This window comes from Rutidosis leptorrhynchoides, chromosome 6 (genome assembly GCF_046630445.1).
Source record: "Rutidosis leptorrhynchoides isolate AG116_Rl617_1_P2 chromosome 6, CSIRO_AGI_Rlap_v1, whole genome shotgun sequence".
In the NCBI taxonomy this organism is placed as follows: Eukaryota; Viridiplantae; Streptophyta; class Magnoliopsida; order Asterales; family Asteraceae; genus Rutidosis; species Rutidosis leptorrhynchoides.
In genome coordinates this window covers 293,584,324-293,604,098 of record NC_092338.1, presented here as the reverse complement: position 1 = coordinate 293,604,098, position 19,775 = coordinate 293,584,324, and positions in this window count along the sequence as shown.

Sequence of the window (19,775 nt, the reverse complement as noted above, 5' to 3'; positions counted from 1 at the left end):
GGACGTTCGAAAATCCGGAACCGGGACATGAGTCAACTCTCAACGCTCGACGCAACAGACTAAAAATTACAAGTCAACTATGCACATAAATATAATATAATATTTAAATAATTCTTATAATTATTTATATATTATATAAATAAATAAAAACCGTCGGCAAGAAAGACTCCAAATTGTGTGAGCTGTATTTACAAACTCCGCGACTCGCGGAGTTTGAAGGCAAAAAATGCCGCGAGTCGCGGAGCCCCAATTTCTGAAACTCCCTATAAAAGCAACCGAATTCTGATCGCAAAATCCATCCTTTTTCTTCTTCTCTCATAATACGTAAATATTTATATTTATATTTTAATTTTAATTTTAATTTTAATTTTAATTATAATTCTAATAATAAGGGTATGTTAGCGAATATTGTAAGGGTGTAAGTCGAAATTCTGTCCGTGTAACGCTACGCTATTTTTAATCATTGTAAGTTATGTTCAACCTTTTTATATTAATGTCTCGTAGCTAAGTTATTATTATGCTTATTTAATCCAAAGTAATCATGATGTTGGGCTAATTACTAAAATTGGGTAATTGGGCTTTGTACCATAATTGGGGTTTGGACAAAAGAACGACACTTGTGGAAATTAGACTATGGGCTATTAATGGGTTTTATATTAAGATTTTGTTAAATATTTAAGTTTTATAAAGTTTCTTTATTTTTATATAAGTTTTATTTAAGTATTTTATTTTTATTTAAAACATATACAAAATTTTAAAAAATAATAATAATATTAACTTATTTTTTATAAGTATTTTTATTTTAAGTTTTTGAAATATATATTATATAAATTATATATCTATTATTTTATCAAATTATTATAAAAAAAACGAACTGGGCCAAATTAAAATCGAAGCCCAAAGCATATTTTAATTATAAAACGAAACTGGGCCGAACTGTTTCAGCCCAATCGGAGCCCAGTATTATCAAACCCCGCGACTTGCGGAGTTTTCCAGCTGGGAGTACCGCGAATCGCGGAGTCGTCTCTGACAGGCAACAGGAAGCCCTAATCTTGCATTAATTACGGAGTATATTTTAATTTTTATTAATAAAACCCTAATTAGGGTTTGATTAGTTAATTAATTTTAATTAATTTAGTTTTATTTATTTAATTTGTAATATTAAGTTTATTTAGTTTTATTAATATATAAAAATTAATAGTTTTAATAAATAAATAATATAAAAATAATATTTTTATAAAAATTGTACTTTTTACAACTTTTTGTATATTTTTTATATTTTGTCCCTTTTTAATCGTTTTAGCGTAATATTTGTATTTTTAGCTCATATTTAGTTTTAAACTTAGTTTTTGCCATAGTTATTTTTACTTCTAGATTTTTAGGCTTTGCCGTAGAATTCCTTAAGTGCTTTTTCTTTAGACTAAGATTTAGATGCTTTAGAATTTTGCGACGCCTTTTTAAGTTTTAGTTTCTTTTTAAGTTATTTCCATTTGGGATATAGTTTTTCCTGTAAGCTTTAATATTTTTAGACGACTTTTACCTATGTATCAATTATCATTCCAATTAGTAATCTCAATTTGCGATTATAATTTTAAGTTAGTTGTAGTAATAAGGTTAGGTTAGTCAAGTATTTTTAAGTTTTATAAGTTTCTTTTATTTTTCCGTCACCTTTTATTTTTCAACCATTTTTCTTTTTCGACCTTTTTCGACGAACTCTTTTTCTTTCTTATTTCTCGCTATTCTAGTTTTAGGACATAGATTTTTATTCTACTTCTTATCTAAATTTCTTAAAATTACGAAAATTTATTTTAAGTGGTTAAATTAATAGACATCAAAATTTTCTAGTTCGTAGTAATAATTGGATTTGTACGTGGACCGGGTTATTGGAGCCAAACAGTCCTCAATTATATTGAGACCAAACGAATCCTGCCCCTCTGCTGCATCTTTTGGCTATTCGAAACGTGGGCAAAATCAGAAAAGTCTATTGATTGGATAACTTATTATAATTTTTCTTTCTTTTTAAAAACTAATAGGATATTCAGTGAATGCACCGAGCAAGACGTTCACCACCTTTAGTACGTTCACCACCTGTAACTAGATCAAGACATTTAGCAAATATTACCACCGTTGATTTTTCTTTAGAATCGTCATCCAGTCGACCAAGTACTCCAGTTCAAATTTCTGATAATCCATTTTTTGAACCCGACCTCACAATTGAGAATCCGGAAAATATTCAGGAACGATTCGTAGATCCTGAACCACTAAACTTTCCTCCGGAACCACCAATCATTCAAACAGAGATTGTTGAGGAACGAACCATTAAATCAGAATCCTCTAGTGATTCCGATTCAACAAATTCAATTATGGAGAATCTGGAACCTTTAAGTATGGAAGACCGAATGAGAGCTAAACGCACTGGCCAAGGTCACGCAATTACTCATCCAGACATTAATGCGCCAGATTATGAAATCAAAGGACAAATTCTACACATGGTGACTAATCAATGCCAATTTAGTGGTGCGCCGAAGGAAGATCCAAATGAACATCTACGTACCTTTAATAGGATCTGCACACTATTTAAAATCCGAGAAGTGGAGGATGAACAGATATATCTCATGTTATTTCCCTGGACTTTAAAGGGAGAAGCCAAAGATTGGTTGGAATCGTTACCTGAAGGGGCGATTGATACATGGGACGTTTTAGTTGAAAAATTCCTTAAACAATTCTTTCCTGCATCTAAAGCCGTAAGACTTCAAGCAGAAATTGTTACGTTTACACAGAAGCCAAATGAAACTCTATATGAGGTGTGGACAAGATATGGAAAGTTGTTAAGAGGATGTCCGCAACATGGTTTAGACACCTGTCAAATAGTACAAATATTCTACCAAGGATGCGACATCACTACAAGAAAAGACATAGATATAGCAGCTGGTGGTTCTATTATGAAGAAAACCGAAACTGATGCTTACAAAATTATTGATAACACTGCTTCTCACTCACATGAGTGGCAACAAGAAAAAGATATCGTTAGATCATCTAAAGCAGCTAGAGCCGATTCTAGCCATGACTTAGATTCCATTTCCGCAAAGATAGATGCTGTGGAGAGACGAATGGAAAAGATGACTAAAGATATTCACTCAATACGAATTAGTTGTGAGCAGTGTGGAGGACCACATTTGACAAAAGATTGTCTCAGTATTGAATTAACAATGGAACAAAGAGAGAATATTTCATATATAAACCAAAGGCCTGGAAATAATTATCAGAATAATTATCAACCGCCAAGACCAATTTACAATCAAAACCAGAACTATAACCAAAATATTCCATACAACAACCAACAAGGTCCTAGCAATCAACAAGTATCCAATAATACTTACAACCAGCAAAGACCTAATTTTCAAAACAAACCACCACAACAAACCGATGATAAAAAGCCAAATTTAGAAGATATGATGACAAAGCTAGTTGAAACTCAAACGCAGTTTTTCACATCTCAGAAACAAACTAATGAACAAAATGCTCAAGCATTTAGAAATCAACAAGCTTCTATTCAAAATCTGGAACAAGAAGTAAGTAACCTAGCAAGGTTAATAGGTGAAAGAAAATCGGGAAGTCTACCTAGTGATACAAATGCTAACCCCCGGAATGAAACAGCTAAAGCCATTACCACAAGAAGTGGTACAACACTTAAACCACCTGAAATACCTGTAACTTCTGATGAAGCTATTCCTACTCCACAAGAACCACAACCTGATCAAGATAAGGAAAAAGAACCGGTAGTTGAAAAGGTTAATGAAGATAACACAGTTAAGGCTAAACCTTATGTTAAACCATACGAACCACCACTTCCTTACCCGAGTAAAATGAAGAAAGAGAAACTTGAAGCCGAGCAATCCAAATTCTTGGATATGTTTAAACAGATAAATGTAAATCTTCCTTTCATTGATGTGATTTCAGGAATGCCTAGATATGCTAAATTCTTGAAAGATCTAATCTCAAATAGAAAGAAAATGGAAGAACTCTCGGCTGTTACCATGAATGCTAATTGTTCAGCAGTGCTGTTGAATAAGATACCAGAAAAATTATCTGATCCAGGAAGTTTCACAATTCCATGTTTTCTGGGTAGTCTTAGTTCAATAGAAGCATTGGCAGACTTAGGTGCTAGTATAAATCTAATGCCGTATTCACTATACGCTAAACTAGACCTTGGAGAATTGAAACCAACCAGAATAAGCATACAACTAGCCGATAGATCAATAAAATATCCTAGAGGGATAATGGAGAACATGCTAGTTAAAGTTGGTACTTTAGTATTTCCAGTAGATTTTGTTGTTCTGGACATGGAAGAAGATTCTCAAGTTCCTCTCATATTAGGAAGACCATTCTTAAACACGGCTAAAGCAATGATAGACGTGTTCGGTAAGAAATTGACCCTAAGTATAGAGGATGAGAGTGTTACCTTTTCAGTTGATAGAGCAATGCAACAACCACAATCTGCAGATGATACATGTTATTATATTCAAACTATAGATGCACATGCAGAATTATTAGAAGAATTTCCAGAATTACAAGGAACAGGAGAATGTTCTTTAGGAGAAGGTAATGAACCAATTGATGAAGCTGAAATGTTAGCTACACTTATAGCTAATGGATATGAACCAACAACAGAAGAAATTCAAATGCTAAAAGAAGAAGACAGATATCGATACAAATCATCGATAGAAGAACCTCCGAAATTAGAGTTAAAGCCACTTCCAAACCATTTGGAATACGCTTATTTACATGGTGAATCTGAATTACCTGTAATAATATCGTCTTCTCTTACTGAAAATGAGAAATCACAACTCATTTCTGTGTTGAAAGCCCATAAACCAGCCATTGCATGGAAGATTCATGATATTAAAGGAATAAGTCCTTCGTATTGCACACATAAAATCCTTATGGAAGAAGGTCATAAAACGTATGTGCAACGCCAACGAAGACTAAATCCTAATATGCAAGATGTAGTTAAAAAAGAAATTATTAAACTGCTAGACGCAGGTCTAATTTATCCAATCTCTGATAGTCCATGGGTAAGCCCAGTTCAATGCGTGCCTAAGAAGGGTGGCATGACTGTCATTACAAATGAGAAAAATGAGCTTATTCCTACTAGAACTGTAACAGGATGGCGTGTGTGTATTGATTATAGAAAATTAAATGACGCCACCAGAAAAGATCACTTTCCCTTACCTTTCATAGATCAAATGTTGGAAAGATTAGCCGGAAATAGTTACTATTGTTTACTAGATGGATTTTCCGGATATTTTCAATTTCCAATAGCACCCGAAGATCAAGAGAAAACCACATTCACGTGCCCTTATGGTACTTTTGCTTACAAACGCATGCCATTTGGACTTTGCAACGCCCCTACAACCTTTCAAAGGTGTATGATGGCGATTTTTCACGACATGATAGAAGAATGCATGGAAGTTTTCATGGATGACTTTTCAGTCTTCGGTGATACATTTGAATCATGTCTAGCTAATCTTGAACGAATGCTTATTAGATGCGAACAATCAAATCTAGTACTTAATTAGGAGAAATGCCATTTCATGGTTAAAGAAGGCATCGTTCTTGGTCATAAAATTTCAAAAGAAGGAATTGAAGTGGATAGAGCTAAAGTAGATGTAATTGCTAAACTTCCACATCCCACCAATGTTAGAGGAGTTAGGAGTTTTCTAGGGCATGCCGGTTTTTACCGACGTTTCATAAAAGATTTTTCTAAAATTGCCACTCCTATGAATAAACTCCTAGAAAAGGATGCTCCATTCATCTTTTCAGATGAGTGTATCAAATCTTTTAATATTCTTAAAGAGAAACTCACTAATGCGCCGATCATGATAACACCAAATTGGAATCTACCATTTGAACTAATGTGCGATGCAAGTGATTTTGCAATGGGAGCCGTTTTAGGACAAAGGATTGAAAAACGATTTCAACCTATATATTATGCTAGTAAGACGTTACAAGGAGCACAAACGAAATATACAACTACTGAAAAAGAACTCATTGCTATTGTCTTTGCTTTTGACAAATTTCGATCATATCTCGTTCTAGCAAAAACGGTGGTCTATACCGACCATTCTGCTCTTAGATACCTATTTTCAAAACAAGATGCTAAACCAAGATTAATCCGTTGGATCTTACTCTTACAAGAGTTTGATATTGAAATCCGAGATAAAAGAGGAGCAGAAAATCTCGCCGCTGATCATCTTTCTCGTCTTGAAAATCCCGAATTAGAAGTTCTAAATGAATCGGCCATACAAGACAACTTTCCTGATGAATATCTATTGAAGATAGATTATAATGAAATCCCATGGTTTGCAGACTATGCAAACTACTTAGTATGTGGATTCCTTGAAAAAGGATTATCGTACCAAAGACGAAAGAAATTCTTCAGTGATATAAAACACTATTTTTGGGAAGATCCACATTTGTTTAAAAGTTGTCCCGATGGAATAATACGCCGATGTGTATTTGGAGATGAAGCTAGTAAAATATTAAACCATTGTCACACAGGACCAACAGAAGGGCATTATGGGCCTCAACTAACAGCAAGAAAAGTTTATGATGCTGGATTCTATTGGCCTACAATTTACAAAGACGCACACCTTCTTTGCAAATCCTGTGATGCTTGTCAAAGGGCCGGAAAAATAAGTCAACGTGATGAAATGCCACAAAATGTCATCCAAGTATGTGAAGTATTTGACATTTGGGGTATTGACTTTATGGGTCCATTTCCAAAATCTCATAATAATCTATATATACTCGTAGCCATTGATTATGTATCTAAATGGACGGAAGCACAAGCTCTCCCAACTAACGATGCACGAGTTGTAGTCAACTTTTTTAAATGTCTTTTTGCAAGGTTTGGAACACCGAAAGCTTTAATAAGTGACCGGGGTACTCATTTCTGTAATAATCAACTTGAGAAAGTTCTTAAAAGATATGGAGTAACTCATAAAATCTCCACCGCATATCATCCACAAACAAGTGGACAAGTTGAAAATACCAACCGAGCTTTAAAACGTATTCTAGAGAAAACCGTAGGATCAAATCCGAAGGAATGGTCCATTAGATTGGAGGATGCACTCTGGGCTTTTAGAACAGCCTACAAAACTCCAATTGGAACCACACCTTTTAGACTTGTTTATGGAAAAGCATGTCATCTTCCAGTAGAAATTGAACACAAAGCATTTTGGGCTTTGAAGACATGTAATCTTGAATTACATGAAGCCGGACGTCTACGATTAAGTCAACTAAACGAATTAGAAGAATTAAGGCATGAAGCATACGAAAATTCGTTAATCTATAAAGAAGGAACGAAGAAATGGCATGATAAAAGAATCAGAAGTTCAAAAGAATTTAAAGAAGGAGACAGAGTTCTTCTTTTCAATTCACGATTCAAGCTATTTCCTGGAAAATTGAAATCAAGATGGTCTGGACCATTCATAGTCAAAAAAGTTTTCCCATACGAAACGATAGAATTAATAAATTCAAATGGGATTGAATTTAAAGTTAATGGTCACAGAGTTAAACATTACATACATGGTCCGATGGAAGTTGACAATGAAGTTAATCATAATTTCACCACCCAAGAAAACCTTCAAAATGAAAACATAAATATGTTATCAACAACATATGAAAAATCAAAACTGGAATATAGGGAGGATTCAAATTTGAGTGATGAAGAAGAATTCCTATACAAACCTCCCATTCCAAGAAACGAAGAAAAATGTGAACAAGAAATTCAAATAGAAATGAAAGAACCAAGGAAAGAACACCCGAAAAAGGTTTACAAACCAACTCGACTTACTAAAGCAGGAGATCCAGGTAAATTTATCATTTCTTGCTTACTTAATGATGGTGCTGTATATAATGGACTCGCAGATTTAGGAGCAAGTGCAAATATTATGCCTCTTTCCTTATACAAAAGATTAGGCATGGGTAAATTAAAACCAACCAAAATAGGTGTTCAATCATTTGACCAAACCATTAAACACCCGGTTGGAATAGCAAATAATTTACTTGTTAACGTGGGAAGTTTGACCTTTGTTGCAAACTTCATAGTGATTAATATGGAGGAAAACCTTGATATTCCTCTAATTCTAGGTCGCCCATTTTTATCAACCACCGAGGCATTCATTGATGTAAGAGAAGGTAGAATGACACTTAGGAATGGTGATACATCGATCACCTTTGTGAAACGAAAGTTTAGATCTCCACAAACCAAAACTGTTAGACCAATAAAAATGCATAAGTGTGGGGAAGATGAAGAAACACTTAATGATGATCCAATCACAAAGGATGCCGTTGATGATACGAAATTAGATGAACCCATTTTTAACAGTTCAACGAAGAAACTTTATAAACGGATTCACGATGCTAATATTAAAGGAAACTTTAAGTTATATAACCGATTAATATCCAATTTATCGTCAAAAGAAAAGGCAATGTTAGTTGAATTTGTGAAAGTTACGGAGGAAATCAACAAATGGATTAAAGTAAAAGTCAAAGATATACAAGTTGTTGATGATTCAATTGAAAATAATGTTAATCACAATTTCAACTAAGTATAGGGGGTTTATGTATTTCTGTTAGAGTTAGATTGTCTGTTTTCGTGTAGTTCTCGAAAATGGAACCCGAATGGTCTTTCCCTAGCAGACCCTAAAGAACTAGTCTTCTCCTCCCATTCTGAATTTTTATTTTTTTTAGGTTTTTACAAAATGAAGACTGCCTGTGAACTAAACCATGGTCTAATGCTACACGCTTTGATCACTAAACGTAATAATGACACACTACCGAGTGAAATAGTATCAGTAATCAGAGAAAGATTGGACGGAGTTAGAAAAGAATCCAGATGCGAAGATAATAAGTTACAATTTGGTAAAGGAAAATCAAAATCTGCAGCGAAAAGAAGAGCACGACACCTAGAAAGATGTCACAAATGCGGAAAATGGTCACATGGAGGTAAATGTTCAAATAATCAAACCTATTCAAATACCGAATTTGTTACTTTATGCAGAGACGGACCGTTCATATGTTTAGAAGAAAAGACACTGAATGCTCGAGGTTACGCCTATGTAGCTATGGAAAACCAATTAAACCGACTATCTTATGAATGGGATAGATCATATAACTAAGAAATCTATTTCACAGGTAAGTTTGTACAGTTTTTATTTTATTTTATTTTATTTTTAACCTTTTGATAATAAACGTTAATTTATTCGCTATAAAGTATTAAATTGGTATTGAATAAAATTAGGTTTGGCGACCGAAATTATTGATATCATTCAAAAATTTATTACATCACTGCGAAATTTAACGTTTATTCTTAAGGTATAAATATCTTTAATCAATCAACCCAAAATATTTCAAAAATTCGTCATGAGTTAAATTAGGTCTTGGAACCGAAATTACTTTACCGAAAAGAAGGGCGCATATTTTTGATAATATTTGATTGATAAAAGTGGGATAAAAAGCCAAAAAGATTTTTAATTTTATTTTTACCATGTTTTTAAAATTAATATATAAATCTTAAATTAATATTGTAAACTTTGTAAAAACAATATATTTAAAATTGTAAATATTTGAAAATTTTATATAAGTTTGGTGTGATTTTTTTATTTTTAAAATATGAATTTTTAATTTTATGCATTTCAAATTTTAAGTTTGGTGTGAATTTTTAATATTAATTTTGAATTTTATATTTAAATTGTGTGAATTTAAAAACAAAAATTTACTTTATCTCATTAAGTTAAAAATATGATTTTTAAAATTCGTCGTAAGTTGAAGACTAGGTCTTTAAACCGAAATTGCTTTACCCGAGGGAGAGACGAGAACTTTTATTATCATTATTTTTAATCTTATTGAATTAAAATATGCAAAAAAAATTAAAAAAAACCCAAAAATCTTAGCTTTTAAAACAATCGCTACAAAAAGACAAATTTCAAAATTTTGTCGAAGGACGCACTAGGACATCGATCCGAAACGACCTCGTCCTAAATAACAAGGGAAACAAAATTTTAAAATTAATTACTTAATTGTTTTAATTAATATAAGATATAAAAAAAATTAAAAAAAAAAATACAAACTCCGCGAGTCGCGGAGTTTGAAAGGTAAATCCACCGCGACTCGCGGAGGATGAAAAAACCAGAAAAAAAATATATACTGGTTGAACTGATCAGTCCCAACACAGAAAAAAAAACTGCGAAAAACCTGCGCGAAAAAACACGAAAAACACCCCCAAAATCACAATTTTTAACCGTTAATCATCAAATCTTTTACTAAAATCATGTTGAGAAGGATGCTATCAAGGAATTACTCAAGAAAAACGGTAAATTTCTACACCTAAACACCATTTAATCCGAAAATTAGTGTTCTTGAGCAATTTTTTCCCCAATTTGATTTTGATGCTTTTTAATGTAATTATGCTTAAATTGTTTATGTATTATGCTTGTATAACCTAGATTGATGCTATTTAACATGATTAGAAGCCTTAAACTTCAAATTTTGAGTAATCTAGGGTTTGTGTTCTTGAGTAAATTTGGGGCTTTTTGATATAAACAGGTTATGGCCGATTTTTGTCATGAATTGATGCTAAATTAAGTAGTGTAACATGTTTAGGTAGTTAAATGATCCAAACTTTGAGCCTAAACATGATTTTGAGAATTAAAGTGGACTTTTTCAAGTCTAAAATTCATGAACTTGATTTTTGAGAGATAATGCCATTTGAAACTTGTTTAATTGCTAGTAATGATTATTTTGACATGTTATTTGAGTTGAATGCTTATGAACTTGGTGAACATTTTCGTATATGCTTATTTGAAAAAGTATAGATTTGATGAAAATATGAAAATGAGCTTAAGTTTGATATAAATTGATCATGTCATTGTAATTATTTTGATTGATGATTTTGCTGACACTAATGCATATTTGGATGCACAAAAATTGTGTTTGATGTGTTTTGCAGACTGAAAGGGGTGAATCTTCATCCCAAGCTCGCAATGCTCCGGCTGAGAATGCGGAACAACAGGAGGTAGATAACTACTACAAGCAAGATATACCTCATCCAGTCATGACATTTTCTGATATGCACTTGGAAGATTTGCACCCGAACCTGAGATTTGACAGACTTTGGATAGATTATCCAAAATACCAAAGGGGTTTGCATACTCTTCATTCTAAAGTTGTTGAGGTACCTAGGGTCATAGAATGGGGACCATTAGAAGCTGTAGAATTGGCCGGGCCAATTAGGGAATTACTTGTACAGAGGTATGGTAATTCTACTTTTAATGACTGGGTACGTTTATTCACCATGCGTAGACCTGTATATAAAGTATGGTGTGAAGAATTGTTGTGTAGTATAGAATTAAATGATCGGGTAGCTAGTTTAACCGATCGATCTTTTATTAGATTTTTGTTAGGAGGTTCGATGCGCCACATGTCTTTACTAGACATGGCTCAGGCTTTACGTATATATACGCCTGAGGAGTTAGCATCTGCCGATTGTAGAGGGTTGATACTAAATGGTAGAAAGATAGATGAAAATTTTGATACACATGGTGTATGGAGTCAAATGACAAGCCATCACCGTTTCAAAGGGGGAAATTACTCTTATTTGGATATAGATAGAGCTGAATTAAGAGTGATTCATAGGGTTTTAGCTAATTCAATTACACAAAGAGGTAAGAACAAGGAAAAGGTAAATGAACAGGATTTGTTTTACCATATGTGTATTCGAGACCCACAAAGCGCTGTAAGTATACCTTATTGTGTGGGTTATTATTTATCAGCTATGGTTAGGGGGATGAGACCGCATAGCATAATAGGAGGTGGTATTTTTATTACTTTGATTGCTGAATATCTCGGTGTGGATATAAGTCGGGGGGGATTATTAGTCGAAGAACCAGAACCCCGCGATACTATAGGTTTAAATGTATACCATGGTGTGAAAGTTTTGAAGAGGCGAAATAACGCCGCAGTACAATACCATGGTAGACATCCACAGGTTGAGAGAAACCAACAGCAAGGTAATGTAGGAGGGGGAAATGAAATGCAAGAAATGCAAAGGTTTATAGCTTCACAGGAGTACGAAAATGCTAGACAGAGAGCATTTGAAGATTGGCAAGTTCATCAAAACCAAATCATAGCTCATTGCCAACATATAGGTAGAAACTATATTCCTACTCCAAAACCCATATTCCCTCCCTGGTCTATAGAGATGCAACCACCGTATCCTACGTATAACCCTGCCGAAGCATTTTATAGCACCTATGGTTATGCATGGAACCCCTATTGGTATCAGTATCATCCCTAGTCTACTTAGTTTTATTTATTTTGTAATTTGTAATGTTGATATGTTTAATACTTATGTTAATATTGTAATAGTTTTTATAATTTTCTAACTTTTATTCTTAGATTTTAATAATTTTTGAATGTGGGGTAATATACCAAACTTCAAAAATATGTATAAATGTTTGCAGTTTATCTTATGTACACAACAGGGTAAAACAATGCATTTTCAAAGACTGGCATTAAGTTCAGCAAAAGCAACTAATTTTGACGACAAGATGCAAAATATATGTGAAATAACAACAAGACGGAATGAACAAATGATGTGCACCATTTATCATTCAGCAAACAAACGCCAATATATTTGGAAACTTTGGTAAAAATTTAATCATTTTCACACAAATCACCCTCAATAATTTAAATTGTTACTGATTTCTTGCAAATTAGGGCATTGCAAGATCTTAAGTGTGGGAAGGGGTTAAATTCTTTCGGATTTTAAAATTTTTATCTTAAACACTGGGTTACCATTAAAAATACTAGTAAAGCAGTAGTTTTATTAGAATCTAGTGCTCTCTGATAATAAAGAACAGCCATAGTCTTATATACTGACTACCCAATTCTAGTAAAATTTTTCAAAATTTTCAATTAAATGAACTCAAAATCATGTTTATACATATTTATGAACGATAAAACTAGGATTTAACACCGAAATTATTGTTACCTCAGAAAGGACATAAATTGAGAAACAAACCAAAATGTTAAAATTCATTTAAAATGGAATAGAGGACGATAAAAAGGAAAATAAAAGCCAAGTGTGAGAAAATTCTCCAAGTTATTCAAAACATATGTCACATATTTTTGTACAAATAACTGAAAATACTTTTGCTTTGGACTAAACTAAAAAATTTTTTTTTACCTGATTTACTGTAAAAAAGATGGATCTACACGATGAATCAATTCCATCATTAAAAGGAAGTAAATTCTTCCGAAAAAGACACGCGCTTCTTGATTTAGGTCAAGAAGTTGTCGTCCAGACCAGCTGTAGGTTGACGAAAAATCTAGAAAAGTCATCACTAAAATCAGCAGGAAATCCACGGACCTCAGCATTAAACAGGGTCGCCAAGTGGTCAGATTTATCCTAACCATGAGAAGGATTTATCTCGTAAAATGGGGGGCACCATGCAAATTAGCTGGATAAGACTAATGAATCAGATCCCCAGAAAGGATAATCTCCTTAAAGATTAAAAATCAGCTTTTAAGCCTAATATTACTCAATCCTTGAGATTGACCTTAAAGATTGAGAATTACAAACTCATGGAATTCGATGATATCTAAACTCGAGCTTGAACGAGAAAATATTTTGATAAAAATTACAAACCGATTTGTTTTCTGAAAACCCTATTTTCAATGCGTTCATTACCATTGAACGTAAAATCCTAGGAATTCACCTGGAATTCATTAGGTCACCTGAACCAAATCGGGTGTCAACCGTAAGAACGGTGGTTGCATAGTGGTCAAAGACAGGACCTTGTGCCAGACCGAAAAATTATAAGGGTGAGCTTTACTATTGCTCCTACCAAGGATAGTAATTGCGTCTGACACGTTATAGACCATAATTAAAAGCATGTCAGGGGACATTGCCTTAACAGTTGCTTGTTCAACGCTTTCCTTTACAACCGGACGATAGTTTACCGAAAGGTAATATACGGGACAAGTAAACTGGACGTGTTGCTTTCCAAATACAAGGTTAGCAAGTGGGTGACACAAAACCATAAGTTTTGAGCTAAAATTTTCAAATCTGAAACCCACCAAACCCACAAAAATATTTTGCAAACACCGGTAAAGGGTTATTCCGGAAAACTTATCTAGGGTAAAAACTAGATTTAATTTTCAAAAGATCAAATGTTTTCATAAAGATCCAATTTCCTTAATGGATCTAAATTTTTATAGTCATGTGGGACTGTAAACCATATCGTTACTACCATTGTTTATACCGCCGTAAAGAAATCACTGATGTACAAAGTGTGAAGAATAAAGAAGTGATTCTAGTATTTCAAGACGATATTGCTTGAGGACAAGCAACGCTCAAGTGTGGGAATATTTGATAATGCTAAAAATGAACATATATTTCATAGCATTATTCCTCAAGAAAGACAAGCTTTTAGTTGCAATTGTTCTATTTAAAAGTGATATTCGTTTAAATAATAAAAGGTGAAGACAAAAGACAGATTCGACGAATTGAAGACGCAAACGACCAAAAAGCTCAAAAGTACAAAATACAATCAAAGAGGTTCCAATTATTGATAAGAAACGTCTCGAAATTACAAGAGTACAAGATTCAAAACGCAAAGTAAAAAATATAAAATTGTACGCAAGGACGTTCGAAAATCCGGAACCGGGACATGAGTCAACTCTCAACGCTCGACGCAACAGACTAAAAATTACAAGTCAACTATGCACATAAATATAATATAATATTTAAATAATTCTTATAATTATTTATATATTATATAAATAAATAAAAACCGTCGGCAAGAAAGACTCCAAATTGTGTGAGCTGTATTTACAAACTCTGCGACACGCGGAGTTTGAAGGCAAAAAATGCCGCGAGTCGCGGAGCCCCAATTTCTGAAACTCCCTATAAAAGCAACCGAATTCTGATCGCAAAATCCATCCTTTTTCTTCTTCTCTCATAATACGTAAATATTTATATTTATATTTTAATTTTAATTTTAATTATAATTCTAATAATAAGGGTATGTTAGCGAATATTGTAAGGGTGTAAGTCGAAATTCTGTCCGTGTAACGCTACGCTATTTTTAATCATTGTAAGTTATGTTCAACCTTTTTATATTAATGTCTCGTAGCTAAGTTATTATTATGCTTATTTAATCTAAAGTAATCATGATGTTGGGCTAATTACTAAAATTGGGTAATTGGGCTTTGTACCATAATTGGGGTTTGGACAAAAGAACGACACTTGTGGAAATTAGACTATGGGCTATTAATGGGTTTTATATTAACTAAACAATACCTTGTTAATTTAATATACAAACTTATAATTCGACGTATTTATATATAACCACATACGCTTGACTGGGTACGGTGGGCGGGATATCTATAAATACCAATAATTATTCATTTTACCGGACACGGAACTGGATTAATAGTTAATAGACTTGTTGAAACAGGGGTGAATTACATTCAAGGGTAATTGGTGTAATTGTTAACAAAGTAGTAAAACCTTGGTTTACACGCAGTCAATAACCTGGTGTATTCATTAAACAAAGTATTAAAACCTTGTTACAATTCGAATCCCCAATTAGTTGGAATATTTGACTTCAGGAATAAGAATAATTTGACGAAGGCTTTCGCTCTTTATATTTATGACTGATGGACTATTATGGACAAATTCGTATGGATATATTAAATAATCCAGGACAAAGGACAATTAACCCATGGGCATAAAACTAAAATGAACATGTCAAACATCATGATTACGGAAGTTTAAATAAGCATAATTATTTTATTTCATATTTTATTTCCTTTATTTTATATTTAATTGCACTTCTAATTATCGCATTTTTTATTGTTATTGTATTTAATTGCACTTTTAATTATTGTACTTTTTAATTATCACAAGTTTATTTTATCGCACTTTTATTATTCGCAATTTCATTATCGTTATTTACTTTACGCTTTAAATTAAGTCTTGTATTTATTATTTTACATTTGGTTTTAACTGCGACTAAAGTTTTAAAATCGACAAACCGGTCATTAAACGGTAAAAAACCCCCTTTATAATAATAATATTACTTATATATATATATATATATATATATATATATATATATATATATATATTTGTATTTTTATAAAAGTAAACAAATATAGCGTTAAGCTTTGTTTAAAAAGATTCCCTGTGGAACGAACCGGACTTACTAAAAACTACACTACTGTACGATTAGGTACACTGCCTATAAGTGTTGTAGCAAGGTTTAAGTATATCCATTCTCTAAATAAATAAATATCTTGTGTAAAATTGTATCGTATTTAATAGTATTTCTTGTAAAATTTAATAGCTATTTTATATACACCTCGCACGACATCAGGAAGCTTTCCATAAATAGTAGGTTTCCAAATATAGAAACTTTTGAGAAATAGTAACTTTTCTCGAAAAATGGTCATTGTTAATATAGTTTACTATATTAATAAACAAACTTATGTCTATTGGAAATTAACTAATCGAACATTATATCTCTAGGTTGAGATCTCCGATTACACACTCCGTTCATACAACTTGCGTGGAATTTCTTACTTGCTACTAAGGTGAACTTCATAGCCCCTCTTTTTTACTATTTATTAACTATTTTACAACTTCTGGGGTGAGACACATGCTTGCTTTTAAATGATTTACAATTTAGACACAAGAACCTAAACTATTTGATATGCAATTTCGTGAGTCTTTTGTTAAACATGTATTTATTATTACATGCGAATCCCCGCCATAATATCGTTAATTGCTGGAATTGAAATTTGCAAGCTTAATTATTGTGAGTAGGCCTATTGAGAGTGACGTCTCTACCCATTGGCATGGTCGTCAAGGGGGTACATAATAATGATTGTCGACACCCGTACAGTGTCAGAGGTTAATGTTTAGTTCGATATTATAATTCATGGCATATTGATATTTTGATATTTTAAATTAAATCTTGTGGTCTAAAACTTATTATAATTGCTAAACCTATGATGTTCACTCAACCTTTGTGTTGACACTTTTAGCATGTTTGTCTCAGGTGAAGATTAGCTTGTGTGCTGCCCTATGATGCTTACTTAGCTGTTGCATTGGAGTCCACATATTAGACTTATCATTTGAATTTCATTATGTAAAACATTATTATGTTTTCGCTGCAAATCAAATTTTGTTTTATTAAAACGTCTCATTTAGAGTCATTCTCGTTTATACATACTTGTGTTGTGATATTGTGAAGTCATATTTCCCCGGCCCTATTTGGGGGTATGACACCACAAGTCAAGGTATTCAATTCATCCAGGAGCTGGTAAGATGTACCACGACCTCAAGGTTCAATATTGGTGGCCGAACCTGAAGAAGGATGTTGCGACTTACGTTGGAAAGTGTTTAACTTGTTTCAAGATCAAAGCCAAACATCAGAAGTCATCTGGATTACTTCAACAACCGGAAATCCCGCAATTAAAGTGGGAAGGAATAACAATGGATTTCATCACGAAGCTACCGAAAACGGTAGGAGGTTATGATACCATCTGGGTTATCGTTGACCATCTTATCAAATATGCACACTTCCTAGCCATGAGGGAAACTGATACGATGGAGAGACTCGCGCAATTATACGTAAAGGAAGTTATATCTCGACACGGTGTACCCTTATCGATTATTTCAAACCGAGATACCCGTTTTGCTTCTAGATTTTGGCGTTCCTTACAAGAAGCCTTGGGAACACATCTCGACATGAGTACCGCATATCACCTGTAGACCGACGGACAAAGCGAACGCACGATTCAAACTTTAGAGGACATGTTGCATGCTTGTGTTATAGATTTTGGAAAAGCTTAGGAGAAGCATTTACCGCTAGCCGAATTTTCTTATAACAACAGCTATTATTCGAGTATTAATGCCACACCTTTTGAAGCGTTGTATGGCCGCAAGTGTCGTTCTCCTATTTGTTGGGCCGAAGTAGGTGAAAAACAACTCACCGGACCCGAACTCGTCCATGAAACAACCGAGAAGATTGTCCAAATTCAAGCGAGGCTCAAGACGGCCCGTGATCGCCAAAAGAGTTATGCCGACCTTAAATGCGGGGATCGCGAATTTCAAATCGGCGACCGCGTTATGTTGATAGTCTCACCTTGGAAAGATGTAATCCGTTTCGGAAAGCGTGGGAAGTTGAATCCGCGATATATTGGTCCTTTTGAAGTTTTGGAGCATGTTGAACCCGTTGCTTACCATTTGGACCTTCCGACTCAGTTGAGTGCTGTTCACCCCACTTTCCACATGTCGAATCTGTAGTAGTGTCTTGCCGAACCAGAACTTGTCATACCACTTGAAGAGCTTACGATTGATGACAAACTCCACTACGTGGAAGAACCTGTCGAAATTATGGACCGTGAGGTCAAGGCCTTGAAACGCATCAAGATTCCGATCGTCCGGGTCCGATGGAATGCTAAACAAGGACCTGAGTTTACTTAGGAACGAGAAGATCAGATGAAACAGAAATATCCTCACCTCTTCACAACTTTACCATCTACCTCAGTTTAAAATTTTGGGACGAAATTTTCATTAACAGGTGGGTAATGTAACGACCCGACTTTTTTGACTTGCTTTTGTGCTTTGTACTTTCTGCGAAACTGCGTATTTGTACGTACTGAGCTATATTATACTCTGGGAACTTCCTACATGTTGATTACTTTCATTTATATATTAAAACCTGCCTTTAAGTACGTAGGTTACTTAACTTGAACCCCCGGAAGCCTTTATGACCGTTAGTGTCACTTGACGTTTAGAACGAACTGCGTGCTGTGTACACGTTTAACTTTTGTCGTAACCGGAATATTACGACTACGAAATACTAATTGTTATTTTATAATAACAATTACTTGGGTTTTTGGATGCTTAATTACGCTTAGTAATTTACTAGAGCACACTAGTTGGTCTTGTTGGACTTTCTACCTTGTTGGACCTTAGTCCACCCTACACTAGCTAGTGGACTATTTAATTAGCCCAATTATAATAAGTTAGTGACCCATATTAATGAAAGACAAATGCCCATTTATTAGAGGGAACATACTAGCATTTTTGATAAGCATTATCCTTAATGTTGCATGAGATCATAATATAAGCACCAACTTTAGACAACCATTAACCAAAAAGCAAAAAGTTGTCCCCCTTATCCCCCTTCCATACCCACGACCACCACACCTCTCCCACCTCCTCACCACCTATAAATACAAGACTTATTTCACCCATTCTACACTTGATCTCATTTTTAATTTACACACACTTACTCTCTAATTCTCTCTCTAGCCTTTCTCACTCTAAAAAGTGTAAGTTTTAAATTTTCTTCTTCTTCTTCATAAAGTCGACATCATCATCATCATTTTATGGATCTAGCTTTTAGCTTTTGATATTGTTATATCTTATAGATTCAAACTTGGGTTTGAATCCTTCAAGAACATGAAAGGTTCAAGCTTTCTAGCTTGGAATCTTCATTTACTTGTTAGATATAGCTTGTAATTTCTTTGCTTTGTTAGAAAGATCAAAACTTATGTTTATGATCTTCATGTATCTTAAAGATCCAAGCTTTATTCTTCAAGATCTTCAAGAACACTAAAGATCCAAGCTTTCTAGCTTAGGGTTTCATTATTATGTTAAAGATCTTAGCCTTTTAGCTTATGGTCTCATT